The sequence below is a fragment of the Zootermopsis nevadensis genome, unplaced genomic scaffold (assembly GCF_977971745.1).
Source record: "Zootermopsis nevadensis isolate Lab colony 2312 unplaced genomic scaffold, Znev_1.0 Znev_ptg000020l, whole genome shotgun sequence".
Lineage (NCBI taxonomy): Eukaryota > Metazoa > Arthropoda > Insecta > Blattodea > Termopsidae > Zootermopsis > Zootermopsis nevadensis.
Window position 1 is genome coordinate 762,314 of NW_028259152.1, and position 17,446 is coordinate 779,759.

Genomic DNA, 17,446 nt, shown 5'->3' on the forward strand with positions numbered 1-17,446 from the left:
TATTCATTACGTCAGACCGTAGTGACGTAACATGTACCATGCCTAATTTAAATTTCAGCTGTTACCTCAAAACGCTGGAAGGGTTAGTGCATATAATTAAAATTAGCTACTCCTGACGAAATTACTCACAATAGAATAAAATTCCAATAAACATTAATACTATCGACTTTCTAAGATAAATATTGGAATTCATCAGGAGAACTGTGGTATTCGTGTGTTCTATAAACGAATTTATATATAATTAACAAATTACATATACAACTAATCAAAGAATTTGTTGATAATTACAGACGTAACTGGATAAACCATTCCGTTACCAACGTTAAAGTGAAGCATGAATGATGACGTAATAAATAATTTTGTAACGTCCGAAACGCTCAGTGGTACGTCTTGTCCGATTCTCAGAGTAAACAGCGATTAGTTCCATAGAGAGCACTAACCAGTTCATATTTCTAACGCAGACATGTAGTATTTTCTTTAACATAAGAACTACAATTAAATAAAACTAAGAAGAACTTCGAGCTTAAGAGGGTTACCGATATTCAACTACACATTTATTACTTGCAAACAAGAGAGTTACACGCAAATACATCACATTCACCTTGACAGAAAAAATACATTAAACATTTCACCGTTAGATTTAATAAAATTAATATCTCTAGCAAACAGTTCAACATTTAAAGTCATGCTAGCATTATGTTGAATTTCACAACACACCTTTAGTATTTGCTCGTCGACTGGCGAATAAAACTGAAGACGTCTAAAGACTACGCTCCGAGAACTGACGTAGTGTACGCCCTGGGTTTAGTGCGCTAATTTTGTTTACGACTGAGAGGACCTTAAAAGTATATTGACGAACGTATGAGTAAGCAATAAAGAGGTTTGGAATTGGGTGTCCAAAATGTCGGGCAATATGCACTTCTAAATGTCGTTTATGAGGCCACAGGACTTTTTATGTATTTTTTTATTTACAGTTTATTTAACGACGCTCTCAGTAGGCCAGACAATAACTTACAGCATCAAATGATAGAATTATTAATGAGTAATGAATTGGAAAATATATGGAACGAAGATGTCGCTCACTGGCGTAAGGCGTTTATTTGGAGGTACTGAACATGGAGACGTCATCATAGCAGTCTGGTTTAAAATGACCGACGTTTCAGAAGCGCTTACTGCCCGCACCAGTTGCTGTCGCCATAACGATGGATGCAGTCAATATCTACCAGACTACACGGCGCGACACCCCAGACGACAGCCATCTTCATAGAGAATCACTGGTGATACCGAAACCTGGGCTCTTATCGTGAAGTAAACTAGAAACTGAATGGACTGAACATATTCTTCCACAGTAAGCTGATACCCGACTACTTTAGCGCAGTATCGATTGGATTTGATGTTTTAACACTTCAGTGGCGTCAGCAAACGTTTAAAATGTAAAGAACTGGCGCCTCATTGTCTTTATACACCGCGTCTAACTGAGGCTGTAACACAGAATCCGAAACACAAATGACACGTCAAGATGATAAATGAGGCACTTCAGGTATTAGACATAGCAACTTCCTTTCTAACACACAACATTAGTACCACATCGCTTGGATAATGTTCAAATGTGCAAAAGCTAAACGGGCAGTAGGAGAAAGACTTCTCGCCGCAATTAACACGAGACAACAAAACATCTCTGTTGCATTAATGAAAGGGGTCACATAGACTGAACTAAGAAATTTTAGTAATTCTGTAACAGATATTATAGGCCTGCACGCATATTTACGAAGATCTTGGTTATATTTTGCCAAAATATTATTTGTGGAAGTGTTCCACAATATACAGACGTCTGAAAGCAATATTGTAAGCATTGAAGTAAGGAAACGTTATTTAATAAGAGAGAAAATAGAAACGTGAGCTTCTTATTAAAGTAAGAGGTCTATATAGCAGATAATGCCTCATAAAAATGAAGGTAATAAATCCAGCTTTCTGCACTGAACTTTATTGGACCCAATAACAAGGCTATGTGACGCCTCTGGCGTGTCGGCTGACCGACCACATGAGCTAATGGCAGGAAAAGTCTATCAACTCCTCGGCCAGACGACAGGCAGGAAAGAGCCAAGTATTCCCGCAGCTTCATTGCCTACTGGAGGACTTACATGGGACTGTGGATTAGACCAGTGGTATTCAACCTTTTTTGTTCGCGTACCCCCAGATATAATTTCTCTTCAACTTTGTACCCCCAAAGTTGTTGTATAATTCAAGTTATACATATTATATAATCTACATCTAAAATATATTAAATAAATTGCATTACTGATTATTCAGTGTTTATCATAATTTTTTTTTTAAATTTCACGTACCCCCTAAGATGTCTTCGCGTACCCCATGTTGAATACCACTGGATTAGACGACCAGTTCAGAACTTTAAAATTGTCAGAACTCGTAAGATAATGTAGTCAGATAGTTTGTTTTATACATTGATTGAAATTGGCTTTGTTTCTTAATTTATTCTCATCGCCCTGATGATGGAGGTAGCAAGGATCTCTGAAACGTCGGTAAACTTCTACCAGATTACACGGAGCTACAATACAGAAGACAGATCGCCGTGAAAACCTCAAATCCTACATAACGTTTACTTATCTCATAACGACACCTGTCCCTGAAAAATCCATGCTACTAACTTTATTGTCTGTATTGGCAGGTTACTGTTATGCTTTAGTTGTGCATTAAGAATTGTAATTTAATCTTAGAAATACACTCATATAATATGAGTGAAGACTCAATAGGTATATATTTAAGAATAAACTATAATTACTATCACTATTATTATTATTAATATTATTTAATTTGCATTACTACATAACATCAATTCGAGTATAAAAATTAAAGCAAGTGTGGGACACAGAAGCTAATGGACGTTCTTACAATAAGCCTACTCAAGCCTCGTGAAAACACTTCTTATCTTTCATTGATGGTCCTTGCTCTTTGACTCCGGACGACAAAGTGCTGAAAGCATTAATAATTCGTTCTTTCGTCTCTTACTACTTTTCTATCTCAGTAAAAACTGACAGAATGACGCGCTAGCTCATTTGAACCCCCTGACGCAAGGCGTCACAATTGGCATAGAATCATTGTACCATAAACAATCTAAATCTCTAATTCTTCTTTGGATTTGTATGTTTTTTTAAGAGTGAGAAACCAAACATTACAGTTAAACATCTTTACCGCCGATAAAGAACCCCGGGTTCGCTTTGGACGAGAGACAAAGCCAGTTTGGACGCGGTAGATAAGAGAAAAACCTGTTGCCGCTTCTGGGAATCCAACCCCGGTCATCCAGCCTCTACCCTAGTCACGATATTGACTAAACTACCCGCTTCTCAAAATTAAAAAATACGAACAGATGTGGTTAACACAATTTTGCAACCACGTCCGTTATTTCTTGAAAACTGTAGGCAGAATGTAATTCCTCGTCAGAATATGAAGCCGAAAGCAAAAGAAAAGAATTACCAGCGTCCGGTTTGTACGACAGAAGCCTTTGTTTAGTGAACCTAAGGCATTCATTAAGAAAAGCAACGTTACCATTTATTTTTACTAATTATACTTAACTTCTTCACATTAACACTAATCAATGTGTGTATTTGTCTGTACTACTTCTACGGAAGCGAAATAATCACATCCAGTCAGCTTTCTTATTCCACTAAATGAAAAAGTGTTGTGGCTATTTTGTTACTGCAATTATTTAACCCTACTCGGTTGAGTCAGTCAATAAACAGAAATCGACTGCAAACAGCGACTGGATGTGCCTGAATGAAATTTCATTTTCCCGAAACGAAACACTTGTTACGATCCTTGTCGAGAAGCTGACGGTCACTTATCTGGTCAAAAATGCCTCGACATTTTATACAATCAGAAGGTTCATTACCGTGCACACAAAAGGTCGCCAGTGGACCCCAGCCTGAGCAACTTTACAGCGGTCTTCTCGCTTATGAAGCTGTGTACCTCGGTAGTGGCCAAGAACCTCAAGAACTGAGGTTTAATACCACGACAATCCCTGTTCTCATTATGACGTACGTAGGCTATGTTTGATTACCTTGGATTTTTAACGTAGAGAAACTTCTGAAAATGTGTATAACCAACTTCAACACACCTTATAATACAAAGATGAGAAGAATGCAGACTAATTTATTACATGTGTGGCAATTAGACAAGACACAAACAAATTGCATGTATACGACTAGTGCATTTATTCCAACAGCTAACAGAAAAAGATATGGATGACAGGCCTTCAGTGTTGATTGGTGCGTCATCAATTATTACGTTTTATTTTTCTTTGTAGGGAACATGTTTCCGTTGGCTCTCTAATGAGCTGTTAGCGCAGACTTCCTGCGATTGACAACAGAACGATAAATGTGACTTTTTTGAGCTCGAAGTAGCCTGAAGTCAATGCCAGAACATTAGAACTATTCAAAGGAATATTACACACAATCGAAAATGAAAGACTATAACTTTGTTAATCTGGATTTACAAATATTTTATCTGAAGACAAAGTCGTAGGAGCTGATAAAAAAGACAGTATTGGGTCTAATTATATCGCGACACAATTTTACAAGACACTTATTATTATTATATATTTTATTTAGTGTTCTGTCTGACGACAGGTCCATATGAACAGGATCCTTCCATCCTTTTCTCGGACTGGGACCTGTTCATATACGTTCTTGGCAGATGATCCAGAAGTGGTTTGCCATTGCCTTCTTCTGTGTGTGAATGGAGTAATTGTTGGGATGCCACGGAGAAACCGGCGAAGCCCCCGGAGGAAAACTCCGTGTTGCCTAGACCACGGCCTTGCCCAACACAAGTTATAAGTTCAGGCACCGCCGGGAATCGAACCCGAGACCCCCAGGATTACAAGGCCAGCGTTCTAACCGCTAGACCACCGTGGCTACCTACAAGACACTTGCGGGGGGAAAAGAAAAAAAAATCCTCTTATAGAATTGGGGATAATGTAAGACGGAATTCGGTTGGAATTAACTCAAATAAAATCCAGAATAATTTTAGTAGGAATTAATATTCATAGTCAACTAAATTTAGTGTATTCATAATTTAATAATATGGTCAAATACTATGTGAAAGGCAGTCAAGATAAGTCATCAGAAATCCCAGATAAAAATTAGCTTCAGTCCATCTGCAAAGTTCTTTTTTCATTAACTGGGCTTTTACAAGATTTTTAGTGAGAATTCCTATCGTTTACTCTTTTTTTGTATTACTTCTAATATGAATTTTTTCTAGTGGCTTCACGTTCTCAGAAATCAGACCATAACTTAATTCAATTTCTCAGTTAATTTTAAAGTCAATAAATGATTTCCTTTACATTTTATATAGCCGCCATATATAAAATATCATTAATCTAGTTCACGTGTGCATAAAATGTGTGAGATCTTACCACTAAGTTACATTAAGTCAGTAAATTCAAAACATTCAAACCAATGTTTCGAAGCAGCGTGATGCTTTTATATTTAGGGTAGAAAATATAAACTCCAAAACGTCGGTAACCACCTACATGACCACGCGATAACACAGTGTCACAACTGGGATCACAATCTAACCTCTCACCACGTAACAACCTCATACCTCAACGAACGTTTTTAAGTTTAGCCTGAAACAGTATTTCTTTAACTTTGTGATGTATGTACAGTGTAAACAAAGAAATCTGCATATTAAAGAACGCCCTTCCGAATTTTCAAACTGCTTTTTTGTGAATAAAGCATAAAGTTGGACATATCTACCCTGTTGGAATAAAGAAAGAGGGATGAATAAAATATTGACGTACGTATGCCTTCTTTCAGAATCAGAAGTTCGCGTTAACTCGTCAACAGACATCCACTTGAGCGCTTTCAGGCATTGTGACAGAGGGCAACACGTTAACACATTTTTGCTCTTATTGTCTTCCGCTCCTAGGCAACCGTGCAACACAAATAAACCTTCTATATTTTTGACGTTTCAATCAATATACAACACTCAACTGGTTAGAAACCTACAAAGAGCTTCTGGACTTAAACCGAAGAACAAAATCAAAACTATTCATCATAAGTGTATTTATTATTTATTCATTAAGTGTAATTATTACACTAGTGCCGTAGAAAAGGTTGCTTTATGAACAATTTCATACTTTCATTTCCTCCTTTTTGTCAAATTAATTAAATAACACATTACGTTCTCGTCTGTAGCTTTCTCCGAAAACAGCAAAACTTGTATAAAGAGTAACATGCATTCAATAATTAAAAACTAACTTATGCACGAATTTTAATAATAGGACTTAGCATTAATTAACCGAGACAACGTAAAATACAAAAAAAAGTGTTACAGATTGTAAAAGCATATGTTGCATACAGTTACCATCGGGCTTTCAAAGGTTAATAAAATATTATATAATTTCAGAGAGGTTGGTGCGGGAAAATCTACAAAATACAACTAAATATTTATAAACCATGGACCAAAGTCGTTTTAACAGACAGATTATATGTGTCAAGTTTTTCACGAATGAGAAAATGTTTATATACTTTCGAGTAGCAACAGGAAAATACGAACTGCGTTCACATAAAATTAACACAAATTACTGAAGGCAACCGCTCTCCGGGGGGGGGGGGGGGGGAGACATTTCTAGAAAGATTGGAACGCGAAAGGAACAAGACAATACTCGTGTTTCCGGTAGGGGAAAGCAGGGTGATCTTCCGGTGGCGAAGTAGATTTCTTCTTTCTACGTGCAGAACGTAGGTAGCGTGATATTGGAATACCTGACGTTCCTGGATGACACAATACATACCAGCTTATGTCTGCATTCTTTTACTGAGACATGAGTTACGTATGGATTGGCTGACCGCCCGAAACGCGTTCATACCGAAAGTTACGGCTAAAATTACGCATTACACCACATCGAAATCACAGCAAAGGCCCCACCTACTCGGTTGGCTATCAAACAGGGAATTGCCCTGAAGAGGACGTGGCATTATCCAATACTTTCGCGACAATAAAAATGTTTCTTATGTTCTTGTTAGCATAAAACTAACTCCCATTTAAATAAATATTTTACATAAAGAATGCACCATTTAAAATGTAACTCAACAACAATCACATGCATATTGTTGTGTAAAGGGTTGTATTGCGAATGTAATATCGCATAAGTAATAACAATAGAATATAAATTAATACGTTCTGAAGCAGATGTTCCAAAAAAGCAATACGTATACAAACGAATATGGAACCCATTACTAAACAGACATTATACTTTATTGAATATAAAACATACCAACATTTCGGAAGAGCTCTTGGACAGCAAAACCAACCCAATTAGTTTGACGTATTAACGTGAAAATGATGATTAAAATCGCTGTGGACCTATTTTTGTTTTCAGTACCAACACTACCGTTAAATTCCGTACAGTAGAACAACGCATTTCCCGAGTCGTTTTATGTGTAAGTATGCATCGTATAGCATCAAGGAAACAAAGGAAATTCCGGTGTGGCATTTCCTGAGCAATCATGAGCGAGCACGTGACAGTACAAGATTCGTCCAGAAAGCTCTCAGTTCAGCGTTTCATATTGACCAGATAAACCCTCACTCAGGTAATACCGAGAGACCAAACATCCTATCCGGTTGCAATCACAATTTTACCTCGACATAATTGGTTTACGTCACACCGTAATCCATTTTCATCGCCAAACAAGCTACGTAATCTGCCATCTACGTTCAGTTAGCAGACTCAACATTTTATGACTCAAATAGGCCTGAACCTGTCTCAGACGGACCTAACAGAGGATAGGACCGAATGGAACAGGAGAATTAAGGAGGCCATGGACCGAATACGGACCGGAAAGCCATAGAAGAAGAAGAAGAAGAAGAAGAATATGAGTTCAAGAACAGCATAAAGAGCAACAATGACCTCAGGTCGTATCAGTGCAAAAGTTATGTAAAGATCGTCCTGACGATACCCGAAGCAAGTATCTCTGAAACGTCAGTAAACTTCTACCACGGTTCAACAATCCATTCGACGGTCTATTAAAAATATTTATAGGTACCAACAGAGTGGAGGTGCCACAATTGTTGGCTATGCTTCTAATTCCTAACTTGTTTTGTTTCTGAGGTAGCAAGTAGAAATGTGTCTCAAAGTTTCTGCGGTATAGGATTCGCTGGCGAAGCCAATGCTCTGGATATTAACTCCATAAATAAACCCAGAGGTACACGGAGCAGGGGAGCAAAGGAATGAGACCAGTTGCTAAGAAGACACTGCTATCCTTCACGAAATAAACTTCGTAGCAGTTCATTTAGGCCAATCATGAACGAAAACATTTATTCAGGACTCTGCGTGCGTTATTTTTTATCGACATTTTAAAACTGACGTTACGTAATTAAATCAATAATTAATCCAATTCCTGTTGCATTAAAATTCATGAAGCAGACTATCCCAACAGGTCAATATATGTTCAAAAGAGTCCACCGTCATACACCATTCCATACCCTGATATCCTATTTATTAAGGATACTTTTTAATATTATCCCCCCACATTTACCTTTATTTCCCCAGCAGTCTCATGCGCTTTTCTCATTATCCCAATATCATCTTTGATTAGGTCACCAAAATAACAGTAATAAACTAAATGCTACACCAACCGATACAGATTTGTTACGAAATCTTTAAAATTTGCTCGCTAACTACATGTTTCCACCACCGCAGACCATCTCTGGGCATCGATCTATATCCTCAGTCAGCTATGGAGTTAAATAATAATCTTACTCAAATCTTTTAATTTTATAATTCTATTATTATCGTCTCTCAGTTCTGTATTTGTGATATTCAAATTTATATAACTTTGAATACGCCTATTCACACTGAACTACTGTGAGCTAAAATTGAACCTACGTAAGAGTTGTTAACTGATCAAGAGGTCTTTGCCCCAAGCCATACATAAGAATGAGTCCTATCATACACAATTCATTCTCTGTTAAACAATTCATTCCGTCACGTGAGAGTTGCATTTGAAATTTTCTCTCTCTTAGTCTGAATGCTTTTAAACGTATCAGAGTGCGACCTACGTATAACTTCTCTGTTGACCCCACATTTCACTCGGATAATACAGGGCTAGACTGATCAGGCAGGTACAACATTTCAATAAAGATTCACTGCCAAAGTTTTCTGAACTGCGGCAATGTACGAACGGTTGCAGAGCGCCTGAAAGTCGTACGGTTCCATAGTCCTTTTCTTTAAATCGCGAATATAAACGTTTGATTTATCGACGACGTCTGAGGAGAATAGAGATGCAGATTTAGCACCATTTTACTACTTCACAAGACCTGAATATTGCATGTAAGTTTCGCTATAAACTCAGGCCATGTCATACATTACAGATACTCAGTTCATTTTACATGTCACAGAAATCAGTTCTGAATAAATCTTCATTCCTTCTCTGTCCCACTCAAACAAGAAAAAAAAACACATGTCACAGAAAACTCCAGAACTTCGTCACTGTTCAGAAATAACTTGCACTCAGTTTATATACAGAATTCAAAGACACTGGACGTAACCGATTACAACCTTAAAAAAACCTTGAAAGACAAAACTGGAACAGCTCATGTACGACAGCGAACAGCGTTAACCAAATGATTTTTGTAATGGTGAAGTGTAGTGTTTTCTTTGTGGTACGGACTGAATTCTTAAATATTATTTATATCAACAGCCCTAAAAGACTTAAATTAATCAAACTTCAAACTATAAGATACTTTTTCTTCCTTCCCCCATAGAAAAAGTGTATTTCCCTACTCTCTCACGAATACCACTGATATTTTCTTCGTTTCTACTCTCTTCGGCTACAAATGGTTAATATATAGTCAGAGAATGACCATTGGTTTAGGACAGTGATATTCAACCTGGGGTACGCGAAGACATCTTAGGGGGTACGTGAAATTTAAAAAAAAATATATTTTATGATAAACACTGAATAATCAGTAATTTAATTTATTTTAGACGTAGATTATATACTATGTATAACTTGAATTATACACCAACAACTTTGGGGGTACAAAGTTGAAGAGAAATTATATCTGGGGGGTACGCGAACAAGAAAGGTTGAATACCACTGGTTTAGGAAACGAAATGGAAGCATGAAAGGTCAATGTGTCATCATTATGGTACACAGCTGTTACAATATACTTGTTCTGTGCAAAATGAGCTGATCAATCTACACGACATAATGCTTTATTCTCCAACTGGTACAGCAAAAGGTACAACGGAAAGATATTTGCAGAGTGCACTATCCAAGTATCAAGTCCGCCAGCTAGCGTGCCATCATCTAAACTTTGCATTATACGTCACATCTTGCATGTAAACGTGATTCACGTAATCCACTTCTGGGATTTTTGTGTACGATAAAACCGTCATCACTGAACTCAAAATTACCAAGGCGAGGACGATAAACCACTTCAGTTTTATTTCTTACTGACAGTCTAACGGGTTTATAACGACACTGCATAAACCAGTGGCCACGATATTGATCAAAAATGTGGAAGACTTAGAAAATATTAATTAAAAAGGTTGGCGCAAACGTCTTCCTAAACTCTAGCCCAACGCAAGTTCTGTTTTACGACGATTAATTTCAACGAAATTTCGCCGTTCAGTAGTTAGCACTGGTGCCTACACTGCACTGGTCCTTAATTAATCCTTTAAAGCTGAGTGGTAACTATATGTACCAGCTGCTATAACAATCAGCAACTCTTAATTCTGTATTTGTGAGTTTCGTATGATATTCAGAAAAAACAACGATATTTTCCTTAAACAACATCAGCAAAATGATCTTTGTAATTGTGGAGTGTTTCCTTTGTGGTACGAATTGACTTTTTAAATATTATTTAGACGAGCTCCGGCTTCAGAAGGTTAATGTAAAATAATGAAATGACCTGTCAGCACGGGTACAATCAAACTTATGAAACAACCGCTGTTGAACATCTGAATTAGAATATTTCTCTTACTTATGGGCCGTATTAAAAAGTTCTTCTTAATGAGGCCGATAAAATAAGAAAGAACATCTTTCTAGAACAATCTAATGAGGGGACCAACTGCGCGATCACAAATCTGCAAAATATAATTAGCCTGCTCCGTACGAATGAAAAGACCAACTCATCTCGGAGTCAGGCTATTCTTACAGAATAATTGTAGAGCCAAAACGAACATTTAATTTTTATAATTTAAAAATAACTTTTCAAGTTCTGTTAATTACACAAAATAAAGGTTGAGTTCCTAGCTGATGGTTTCTTTCAATGCGCTGTACCCGATGCTTGTCAACAGGTTGATCTCGCAGCCTCCGGACATCAACCTGTAAGCTACCTTCGTCGACATTTTGTCGTATGTATGGCTTAGTGTCACGATAATTGAGAACGAATTTTACATTCAACATTTCACAGAGCTACTGTCAGAGAAGGTTTAGTTGCTAATATGATTGGCTATATTGAACAGGATAAGAACGTTTCTGTTTCAAAACTGATTTGTGTGGATTCGCACGTCAGTGAACGGACGAACATTCATGCAAATTACAGTTCCAGTTGCAAACACATAGCAATTCCTGCAGTCAGACATGTTTGAAGTATACAGTAGTTAATCAAATACAAAGATAATCTAGTAACTAAATATTAAGTTAAGAGAACATGAAATGCAAAACAATTATTGTATTGCTAATAAAATTAAAAACACAAACATGTAGAATGAGATGTTATTAATATCAGTACCGAAAAAAATTTCAAAGTTTTATTCCTCATCTAGAAAAGTTAAAATGACACAGAAATAATTGTTTGCTGATGGAATATAACAAATGAAGCCAAGAATTGGAAAATTAGTGATAGTACGAGTGGAATGTTGGCCATACTGACAATGTTTGTTCAACTTATTTTAAGGCTGACTGAGAATTTATGTCAAAGTAGGCCACGACCGCTTCCTTCCACACCCTTTCCTATCATTGTTCATTGTCATCCTCTAAGTTGACGCTGTATAGTCTGAGTTACTGAAAAAGCATCGTTAAATAAACAACAGATATATGCGGACATGTGAAATTAATTCCCCTTTTTAAGTTCGCACATCCCCGTCAAAAGATACACTCTCGATCATTAAAGGTACGGTATGAGAGAACGCGCAAGTTTCCCTGGAACTATGCTCATCAGAACTGGTTCCTGACAGACAGGAAGTGGAAGTCTGAAGTCAGCTGCGCACGTGGAGTGAGTGACGTAGAAAGCGTTTTGTTGCTTTATTGTGAGGGATAATGAAGGACGTGGTAAAATTGAATAAGTTGCTCGGTTGTGAAGTAAAGAGGAAGTTAACGCATCGCTAAAATCGTTGCTCAAACAATGGTTTAATAAAACCATTCACAGCCAAGGGAAATAATTAGGTCTGATGCGTAATCGAAATTGGGGGCTGAATGTGCGTAGCATACAGTGAAGAGCGGGACACATAAATGTCTGCTTATTGCTTCGTTACACTCGTAAGGATAATATTAAAATGTACATTAAAGACATATAGTTTAAGGGTGCAGACCGGATTCATTTGGCTCAAGTTAAGTGGTAGGCTCTTGTGAAATGGTAATCGGCCTTCAGGTAAATTTATTGACCAGATGAGCTTATCAAAAAGGATTCTGTTGCACAGAGTTAACTTAAAAATTTAAGGGCCTCTGACGCTGGACCGGATATGAATTTGTATAAATAGACTTCTAATAAAACACCCACCCCCATCATCCTATGTTCCGAACCAACTTGACGACTGTCAGCGGGATTACGACACATAAAACAGGCTTTTAACGGGCAAGAGGCTAAAATCTTTAAATATTAATTAGATGAACTTCTCTTTTCAAAGGGTTAATCCAATCGTGTAGCTGTTGCTGCTTACAGCGCTGAAGAACCATATTTTACCCCCGAAGTTAGGAATTAACAGTCTCAAACTCTGTAATTACGTATTTATCTGTATGTCTCAAGTACCAATCTCGGCAAGACCGGCTATCAGTGGCCTTACGTGGTTTCCCTCAGTTCTTTGAGCCAAATTCCGATATGATATAAAATATACCATGACCGCTTCCTTTCATATCCTTTCCAATTCATTATTCACTATATCATCCTATCATGTAACGTTATAGACCACGGATTTAACTACTAACAGCATCGTTAAATACGCATTAAATATACAAGTTAAATTTATACGACAACTGAATGAATTCAAGCTGTCATCTATTTACAACAAAGCAAATTTCCTTACATAATTTTTCTCTCGTATCATTTTATATCACAACTTCAAATTAACGCGATAACGTGCGAGAAACAAAAACGAAACAGTCGTAATCTATTTCAAAACAATATTCCGGTAATAGGCTTCGGGACAGATTCGAACGGATCCTTATCGAATACAAGCCACGGACTTAACGCTGAGCCAACCTGCTCGGTGGTACTAACAGGAAATTGCATATTCTTGAATAGGAGATTTAGGTCTAATCGTCTTCTGGATGTGAACATTGCAACTTTGAAACAGAACCCAAAGACACAAATGAAATACGAATTAAACTACGTCTAGAACATGAATGATGGCTTATCACCAATTCAGACAGAGGTCAATGAAAAGAGTGAGAAAAATTAACTTCCGGTGGGGCACGGCATCCAGCCAAGAGACCTTGAATAACATCGCGTTGTTAATATAAAATGCTGGTTCACTAGCGAAATAAGAGGAATGGACTTTACAGATTTTATGGAGATTATAACCAGTTAGTGTCTTCCATCTGAAAAGTTTGACGAACCCGTTTAAACCTGTGTTAGAGCGGACAGCCGTGAGCCCGAATCCGAAAACAAGAAATTCCTGAGGAAGAACGCGATTTGCTGACAGCTGCGACGGGACGATATGTGATAAACCACAATCCACCATCGACGTCTGGTCCCACGACCGCGACTGACGACATCCCCTTGCCTATCAGGCAAAGCTCATCACATCGGTTCACAAAGCAAATTGATTGCACTGCGTTGATTTTTCTAGGTTTTGTACTCGGTGAAGTATGGCACGACGTTTCATGGACAAACCATGTCTGCCAGTCAGCCCGTATAAACGTTATTTCCTTGCCAGTCCGTCTGTCTGTCTGTCTGTCTGTGCGGATTAAAGTCTAACAGCGTCAAACTTTCGTGAATTTCGGATGAATGACCCTGATCAGAATATGAATTTAGTTAATACCGTCAAATCAGGTCCGGTATCTTTCACAAAATCATAAATCCATCTTCCGGCATATCTGAAAATGTTTCAGTATTTTCATGTGTCATAATACTTCGTATGGTAATTTCATAACACTTCTTTCGACAGTAAAGCGATCCAGTCCTACCGCAGAGGCCTAATGATACATTTTATAGCATCTGTTACATTTAAATGTCCCTTCAAACAAGATTACCTTGCACTAATCTGCTGAATTCTGGAAGTTCACTTACGAATCCTTGTCGGACTGGCTACATTTCGTTTTTCCTTTATGTCTCAATTTTTTCATGACAACGTTGGGCTAAATTACTAGCCTTTCGTTTTTTCTCTGTTTCTATCATCTGTCATTGGTACAACGTCATTACATAACCCACGATTCGTTTTAATGTTACGATTTAGTACGATCCGGGAAAAGACGGAAGATCAGTGGTGGACAACCCTTATCGTCGTGAAATTAAAAGTTAGTAATTGAGAAGGATGATGTTGGTAGTTTTCTAAAGTCCCGAGGTCCAGATTTTATTATAATAAAAAAACATTCAAGGAAATAAAACTGTAAGCTCAATACGGCATCGTTAAACTGAAAACATGTGTTCTCGATTCTGAAAGTTACACTTAAAATTATTTAAACGCATTGGAAGATACAAAAGACTGCGACGAGTAGATAAGAAAAGTGTTAATGTGAACGAGACTTGTTTCTGTGGTTACATTCGTCTACCACTGGAAGCGCTTCAATCGGTACCAGCTTACAAAGGCAGAAGAAATTTAGAAAAAGAGATGAGAAAGGTGAGTGCGAAGGAGAAAGGAACAATGCTTGAATATTACCAAGTCAACGAGGAATGAGATTTATGTAAGTACGGAATAAACTGTACACGTAAAATGAAATTACGAGTCGAATAACTTGGCATAGCACACACGTACACCTACGCCAAAGTTAATATTTGAGTTTCTTCCGCGCCAGAAAAGGATAACAGAAAGTCTCTGATATGCTCAGAGTTTGTGACGAAGTTTAATTAGGAATTGGATCTAGCGTTGGAGAAAAAAACTTTTACGCAAAGTTTACTTGAAGTATTAAGTTGAGAGCTTTTAAAATTTCCAAGTTCTCTGGTGACAAGTGTGTGAACTAAAAATAATGATACGCTTTTGAGTAAACGATAAATTAACTATTTAATTGGGATCAAAATCCTTCCGTCTGTAACAAATCTATTGGGCTGGTCAGAACCAGTTGAGTTCATACAATTAAAATACGTATATATATATATATATATATATATATATATATATATATATATATAGATCATTTACGAATATTATGAACACTTGTAATTTATAAAATCTAAAATGTTATCACATCTACTTAATTCAAATTATCTAGCATACTAATTCATCCCCTGGGAACCCCCTGCGAATTATTTATTTATGTGGCGTCGAAAGATTGTATGATGAATTCGAAAGAATGTAGAAGGAAGACGTAGTGGCCAAATTTTAGGTTCCATCCCGACATTTTCCTGGCGGAACTGAGAAAAGCCACGAAAACTTCAGTCACTGTTTACAAAATGAATACCAAAAAAAAAAAAAGAATATCTTTAAGTGTGGAAAGACGAATATCACTCAATTGGTATTGCTTTTAATAAACTGTTCGTCTGTTTAATGTAATACCAGGCATGAATCATACTATACGACTACAGGGCAGCACTAAAACGGACCAGATACATTTTATGAACGAACTTGCAAATAAAATACCACACAGTACTACCACTTCAGGCAGTAAGACATCCGATTACAAATAATTTTGAACGAGAACTTGTAGCTTTCCAAAATTAAATGTTCCAAGATAGCATCGACATGTATAAACATAACCTACGATAAACGAAGATAGAATTAAGCAAGGAACCATCAGTGTACCGATTATTAAAAGTAAATTTTACAGAAATGAATTAAGCAGTTTATAGTATAGTAGATTTTATGCTGGACAAGTTGAGAAAGACGAAGATGGTAAGTTGAATAACTTAATAAAAAGTTACAGATCTCAAAAACCAGGAACATAAACGAAGAATGCACGAATATGAAATAGCGCGCCAATTTTAAAACAAATGCATGGCCCGATAATAGTCTTTAGCTCCCCTTGCTCGGCTTTCCCACGATTATAATTCCACTATAGTCTAGGTAGTATGAAGTACTCAACTATCTGAAGAAAAACTATAAACTGGCACTGATTTAAACATCAGCCAAAGTAGTTTGTAACCCTAGCCATATTGTTTAGGTTAGGTTCAGTAGGTCGCTTACCTTGCACTCTGGTATCAGGTCAATGGTGCTCCCACGAAAAGCATTTTCACACCAGACTTTCTGTCAAGTTCCTTTAAAAGTTATATGTTTGTTTCAGAAACCACACAAAACATTATTACGCCACACTTCACTGAATGTTAAGTATCCATGCATGTTCCTGTTCACTAAAATACACATATGACATTAGCAACAATTTGCAATGAATCTCTATATAAACGGATTGAAGCAAAGAATCGATTAACAACAGTTTGTAACAAATGTAGACACGTAACGCGAGAAAGGCAGGAGAAATATACATACATTTCGCACTATAAATATCTCGATCACACGCTGTGTTGCCGTGCACGAAACCCCGCGCAACTTCTACACGAGTCTCGAACTCGCACAGAACTGAATTCGTTCACAAATGACTAGCGCGCCTCTCGATAGCAGGAGACTGCAACCCCATCTGACGGTCGACTCCGTAAATTCAGTACTAGGACTTGCAACGTGAAGCTCGCATTCCGCTTCAAGGCCTCCAGGCAGAATAATATGGTATCGTCTATGGCAGGGTCGTCCAACTTTTCTACTCGCTCAGTCCAAAATAGTTTTCCTGTTGGACCCAAAGGCCAAGAAACCCCTACTGTAACTAATTTTGCATTGTCCTTATATTATTCAGAAATGACAAATTATCATTGCATATGCTGAAATATAAATTATATTTAAATATGCACAAACCGCTACAGAGTTGTATATTATTTTAAATTTGCTCCTACAACAATTATTTTTAATAAATTGGTTGTACTAACTAGTAAAAAATAAATACCTTCGCGGGCCGCCAGTTGAAACGCTGGTCTCTGGTAATGAAGTATGTCTGGAAATCCATCTACACACTTCAATGAATGAAAATTGGTTTGTTAATCCTTCTAGACGATATCAGGATTC

The 17,446-nt window shown here is 37.2% G+C and overlaps 1 long non-coding RNA gene across 2 annotated transcripts in view; it reads right to left on the reverse strand.

Annotated features, from left to right (window-relative positions):
- The window catches only part of LOC147873254 (uncharacterized), an 81,686-nt gene extending 64,751 nt beyond the window's left edge, over positions 1 to 16,935 (reverse strand). Inside the window, exon 1 of one of the 2 annotated variants that reach the window (XR_015535951.1) lies at positions 16,523 to 16,923. This is a non-coding gene — a long non-coding RNA (uncharacterized LOC147873254). Of the gene's footprint in view, positions 1 to 16,522 lie in introns of both variants that reach the window. The other variant, XR_015535952.1, reaches the window with a different exon arrangement.
- Positions 16,936 to 17,446: the final 511 nt, after the last annotated feature.